Genomic DNA, 6,803 nt, shown 5'->3' with positions numbered 1-6,803 from the left:
CAGCATTGTTTGTACCTCACAGCTCTGCGGACAGAGCTCAGCGGACTATTGTTGTCTAGCGATGGGCTTGGATGATTACAAAGTTTTTTTTCGAGGATGGAGATATATTTCCTGGTGGCTTCCACTCCCTCCTCAGGCGCACATGGTGCATCAGAGCACAGAGTACCTGAGATTGCGTTTTTCACACTAGGAGTGTGAGATAATTTGAAGGGAAACTCAGGTTTGTGAATCTACAGCACTACAAGCCGCAAACTGAGTCTGAGAGGTAAGTTATGTTTTCTGTATTTGTAGCTACAGATCACAGACTGAAAAACAGTACCTGGTCTTCTAATGTGGTGGCTGGCACATGGAAGATGTTCGCAGCAGAGTTTTAGTTACAGTTTGTCCAGGTAACTTCCTGTCTAGTGTGAAATATTCTTGCATTAGAGCGAAGTGAAAGTGCAGATAGGAGACCATGTTTTTTTTCTTTTTTTTTTTTTCTTTTTTTTTTGTCCTCATTAGCCCTTGGCTCGGTCCAATTGTGCTCCTGACCATATAGCCATCGGGGCGGCTCTCTACTCAACACCGCGAAGCCCATCAGTAAACTCCCAGTACACAGAAAGTCCGCCCCGATGTCGCCCGCAGAGCTTGGACGTACCTTCTCCCTTCAGGCCAGTTTGACCAGTTGTCCAAAATCTGTACTGTGCCTCCCTTTGGACAAGGAGATTTTAGGCCTAATCATCGGACCCGGGGAAAAAGAAAAAAAGAAAAAAAAAACAAAAAAAAAAACCCCGGTTGACCAAAAAATCCCAAAATCTCACCGATCGGGGGCTACATGTTCTGGATAAGTCCTGCTTTGATATTACATATAATGAAGACAGCCACTCTGCATGTGTTGGGGGGTTTATGCTTATCCAATTTTTGCAGATCTCCCTTCTTGCCAATAAGATGGCGTAAAACAGAAATTCTCTTTCTAGTCCCTTGATGTTATCGTTGGTTCCAAAAATGATCAGCAGCCATGAGCACCGGATGGATAATCCAAGAATAGATTCAAGTGTTGCTCTAACTTCGTTCCAGAAAGTAGCGATGTTCGGGCATTCCCAAAACATGTGGAGGTCTGAGGCAGCTGGAAGAGAGCATTTGGGACAGCACTTCCCTGGTTGAAATTTTGACAGGCGTTTAGGAGAATAATATGCTCTATGAAGTGTATAAAAATGGTTACGCCGCAACCATGCGGGCTTGATAATTTTATAAAGAAGGAGAAAAGATTCCTCCCAGGTGTCCTCCATATGTGCTTCCCCCTCCGCACCCCAGAGTTTTTCCGGTAAGTTGAGGTCCCTCTCTCCATCCTCTATGATATGCCAATAAAAAAGTGCTACTTCCTTTTTCCCAGGAGGTCTTTCAACTAGGGTGTTTTCTAGCAAACTCTCCTCGCCCATCATTGCTTTCTTCTTGGTTTGAGCCCGAAGCCAGCTACTTAATTGCCAATATACTAACCAAGAGAGTGTTGATGTTACCTTATGCTTGAAAATATCCCAGCTTATGATTGATCTTTCCACCAGTATATCGCCCCACTGTGTGATATCCGCATCTAACAAAACTCTTTTGACTGTGTTGGCTTCTTGTGATGTTAATCCCGGTAAATCCCAAATCGGGGCATGTTTGGATAGGTAACCTATCCCAATTTTAGATTTTATTCGAAACCATTCTTTTACAGTGCCTGATAATGTTTTTAATCTAATTTTTTTGAAGAACTTCTGGTGCCCGAACTTGAAAAGGAAACCGTTCACAGGAAGGTCCGAACCTATTAGCATAGCCTTATACATAAGCCCATTTGCATTTTCCCAAGGGATCTTAAGCAGCATCCTAGAGTGGGTCAGATGGAATGCCCAGGAGTAGTATTCTAGGTCTGGCAATGCGAGCCCCCCTTTTTCTCTTCTCCTTCTCAGTTTTTTCCAGGATAATCTGCTGGATTTATACCCCCAGACAAATGAATTTATGTTTTGCTGACATTTTACAAGCTGTTTAGTATCAAAAGATAACGGGATAGAATTAAAAATAAAAGTAAATTTCGGAAGGATACTCATTTTTATTAGGCTGGTTCTCCCATAGATGGTAAGTGGGAGAAAGGACCAAGCTTTCATCAAGGTTTGAGATTCTCGAGAAATACGAGCTAAATTGTTTTGGGCCAAATGTTGTAACTCTTTAGTGATTGTAATTCCCAGATACCTCAACGAAGATTTTATCGGAAGCTGAAGATTTTGAATGTTCCAGACCATAATTTCGGTTTTCCCTGCGTGAATTTCATATCCTGAAAATCTACCGAAGTCCTCCGCTCTCTTTATAATAATTGGATATGCCAACGCAGGATCAGTTGTGTAAATGATTATATCATCGGCGTACAAACCAATCTTTTTTTCCCAACCCGAAAAATTAAAATGTGGTATGTTAGTATCCTCCCTAATAAACTGAGCAAAGGGTTCTACATACAAATTAAAAAGAAGTGGGGATAAGGGACAGCCCTGCCTTGTTCCTCGACTAATTTTAAAAGGAGTGGTCCGTGTACCATTAATTAATAGGGAAGCTCTGGGATTATTATATAATAAACTTATAGCCCTGCAAAACTAAGGGGCCCAGATGGTATTTTTTCATAATTAAGTTTAAATATTCCCAGTTTACCCTATCAAATGCTTTAGTAGCATCTAGGGTCATGATAGCCAGGGGTAGACCAAAAGTTGAGGCAATATCCACAGCTCCCACCAAGTCATAGGTTAAGTCGGCCAGTTGCCGGCCTCTAATAAATCCCTTTTGATCAGGGTGGATAATTGTGCCTATCTCGCTTCCCAATCTCTCGGCCAAGATTGAAGTAAAGATTTTGTAATCGTTATTGAGAAGCGAGATTGGGCGGTATGATCCACACTCAGCTGGGTCTTTACCTGTTTTCAATATTAAAGCTATATTGGCTTCTCCCCAGGGGCCTCATTTATGAAAAGTGACGCATCGCTGCGTGAAAACAGCGATGCGTCACTTTTCACTGCGCACTCCTTGCGACACCAATGATGCGTCATATTTAATGTATGACACATCATGTCGCAAGGACTTACAGATACGTCAGTATTTCTGACGCATCTGTAAGCGCAAAAGTGACGCATTGCTGGAGTGTGTCACAAAAGTGACGCATCTCCAGCAATGCGTCCTTTCACATGGGGAAAGCCCCATGTGAAAGGGCTTGCGTCAGTCTTACGCCTGCTGTGAGGCAGGCGCAAGATTTTGACGCAACAGCATCCTAAAAGTGACGCAGTGAAATCTCATAGATTTCACTGCGTCACTATTACGAGGCTTTTTGCAGGGGAACGCCCCCTCTGCATACATTATACCTGACGCAGGTATAATGTGGCGCAGGGGTTTAAAAAGTGACGCATCTACCTAGATGCGTCACTTTTTAAATATGGCGCAACAAGGCGCATGTTTTACGCCGCAGATGCGTCACAAAAAGTGACGCATCCGCAGCGCAAAACTGACGCAAGGCCTCATAAATGAGGCCCCAGGAGCTTGGTGGTGTCTCTCCCCTAATCATTATGTTGTTAAAAAGATTTGTAAGGACAGGGGTAAGAGTAGAATTAAGTACCCTATATAATTCTCCTGGGAGGCCATCTGGGCCCGCAGCTTTGCCCTGGGCTAGTAGCTTAATGGTGTTAGAAACTTCCAACTCTGTTATGGCTTTATCTATTTTTTCCATTTGGTGATTTTCCAATTCTGGGAGAGTTATATTACTCAACCATTCGTTCCTTTCGTTCAGGTTGACATTGAGCTCCTCTGTGTAGATATTCTGAAAGAACTCATTAAAAGCTTCGCCAATAGGAGACCATGTTGCAGATTTTCAAATCTCTGCTAGTGGAATGATTCCTACAAAAGCCACTGTGGCTCCCTTTTTGGGATGCTGAATGTGCCCGAGGCGGGGCACTGAGGTCACGTCTGGCTGTGGCATCTCATCCTCCAACGCTCTGGTAACCCATCTTTAGATACAGGGCCACCAGTTGGGCCACTGAAAGCCACAAAAGCTCTACAGTTTCTCATAGACTAGGTTCTGTCCACTAAATAGGTGATGGCTCTGTGGATATCTTGTAATCTTCTTAGCCCAGCACTGGATCGCCGGCGCGTGCACACACGCCATCGAAAGCTGCACCCGCTGCAAAGGCAAATGTGCCCTGTGTAGAAGGTCCTGGTCGAAACCTAGTACGGGCTCACTCACTCTGGCATGCCCAGCTGGTTCTGGATGAGACGACCAGCCTCTCACGTCACTCATTTCATGAAGATCACACACTCAGTCACCTGGTCAGTGACTGATTCAGGAATCGCTGCCAGTGCACCCAATTCAATTGTACAAGTTCCTTAACTCTGGGGTCTTTCTGCTGCATGGCCACCTGCAGTGCCCCTCCTTACCATGGCTGGGGTGGCACTCGGTCCCCAGGCCAGCATAACTTGTGCTAAAACAGCGTCAGAGTACCCGCAGTGGGGCTTGATCCGGGGTAAAGACTGGGCCCGTCTACAGCCATCAAAGTCTGGGCCATCCCTCTAACACCTACGCCAAGGATACTACGGTAAGCTGCCCCTGATTTCTGATTCTTTAGATTTTTGTGAGATTGCCTTGAGAGCTGTGGGGAGAAACGGGGAGAAAGACAGTAACATCACTCGTCTCCCCAGTGGGGTCTACCAGCTCCGGCCCCAATTCTACCCTTCATGGCTTTCTCCAGCGGGTGGAGGAGGAGGGGGGTTCTGAATAAATAACCTAATCTGCAGAAAGAAGCCGCCCATTATCCTCACCCCCTGCACATGGAGCAATATATCCGTAGAAAGAACCCATTCTTCTTTCGGTGTTGACAGGGGGCTACAAGATCTATCTCACGCGTTGGATGGCTCTGCTCTGAACAGCACTGAGAAACCAAAATAATTCCTGGCCTCATCCCGATCCTGCGACGGCCCCTTTAGAGCCCCCTAAATGGAAGCCTGGTAAGAGAAAGGAGCTGGAGGTTGGTCGTAAACCAAAGACGTTCCGAACACCTCCCACAAGACGGATCCGCCCAAGATACACCGAGCTGAGAGGATGCAGAAGCCGGGGGTCTCTGGGCCGGAGGACCCCAGTGCCTATATTACGGCCATCGTAAATGAAGCCTTAGCCCCGGTCCTAACACGACTGGGCCAGGCTGAAGAACCTCTGTGATCCTTATTTACAAGTGAACAACCCTTTCTAGTAACGGGGTGACTCAAGTCAGAATTTTAACTTCCCAGAAGTTCTGGGCTCCACACAGCTTAGAGAACAGCCAGGCAGACAAGAAGCACTGAAGATGCACTCACAGCTAGAAACCAAAGGACTGGAAACAGCCAAACGTTTTACCCGGAGCAGGGCGCAGCAGGACACTTCATGGGCCTAATGTAATAATGCAAGTCTCTTTTTTTAAAAAAAATTTTAAGGGATTAAAATTCACTTTACTAAATACATTACCATCACATCTCACCGCTGGTTGGTTACTTTACATTGTTTATCACAATGCAAAAGATTTACATGGAACAAGGCTTAGACAGTCATGGTTACTGTTGCATTCAGTTCAATCAGCTTGGGATACAGTATATTTCCAAGAACAACCTTACTAATTGACAGACAATGAACAGAGATACAACACATTATCAAAAGAAACCATATTTAACAGATGTCCGAGAAGACACTACACTAGCCCCCCAAAAAAAAACAGAGGCCAACATGTATGTAAATTAAAAAAGAATACTAAAACCCCTTTATGTTAACTGCATGATGGGGTAAAGTGGGCTTTAAATGAGCCACAAGATGTGAAAAAGACAAACGTCAAACTAAACCAAAAGCCCCTTTTCAGGGGCAGTTATTTGAGGGGCATGGCATCAAGCAAAAAACAGCACTGATTCAGAAGAGAAAGGAAGACACTACTTGGAATGATAAAGGCATTGGGAGAGGACTTGTTCTAGGCAATACCAGAATATCAGCTTTGCACAGATGAACGCAAGAAGCCATTCTATTTAAATTAAAAAAACACATTGAGTGAAATACGAAAGCTGTTCAGGACAGCACCAGCTTTGTCCACAAAATAGATGTGAAATATCACTCTAATAGTAAGGGCCCTCCAAAAAACTGGGGAGAAGGAGAGGACTCTAATATCTACGATGCTCATAAGAAGTGTTGTCCAGGAACACAACCATTACTATAGGACGCCACCCCCTGCAGAACGCTTTAATAATGCAAGTCTCGTTCCAACAAGACTTTGTCGACCCACGCAAGAAAGAAAACATTCTCCAGTTACCTCCACAAGCCACCCCTCACACAGTGATTCAGAGGCATCCCGCCATCACAAGGCGGTTCAAGTGAAGATTGTAACCAATTGAACAAGCGCACGCGCGCCTCCTGCTAAATGTGGGAGGGGTAGGGAGAGTGCGGCCGACAGCACACAAAGCGTTTCCCTTGCGGGAGCGAGCCAGGGGCACCATGTGTTTGTAAGTTAATTACAAACATATGGTGTCAAGCTGGCTCCCGCAAGGGAATCACCAAACGCGCACGTGTTGCGATTGAAGGCAATGCAACGCGTGTACATATGTTGGGAAAAAACCAAAGCGATTGCTAAAGGTCTTGTTTCTGAAGCAGCGCATGTGCGCTGCGTAGGCGAGACCTAAAAAGGATTTTTCTCCATACAAATGGTTTAGCACCGTCTGCACAACTGCCTTGAAACAGTTAAAAGTGATAACCGTGTCACCGTGTAATATTTAGACTGTTAGCCAGGTAAACCTTAATTATAAGGCCA

The sequence above is a fragment of the Lissotriton vulgaris genome, chromosome 12, assembly GCF_964263255.1.
Source record: "Lissotriton vulgaris chromosome 12, aLisVul1.2, whole genome shotgun sequence".
NCBI lineage: Eukaryota > Metazoa > Chordata > Amphibia > Caudata > Salamandridae > Lissotriton > Lissotriton vulgaris.
This window is presented reverse-complemented; position numbering follows the sequence as displayed.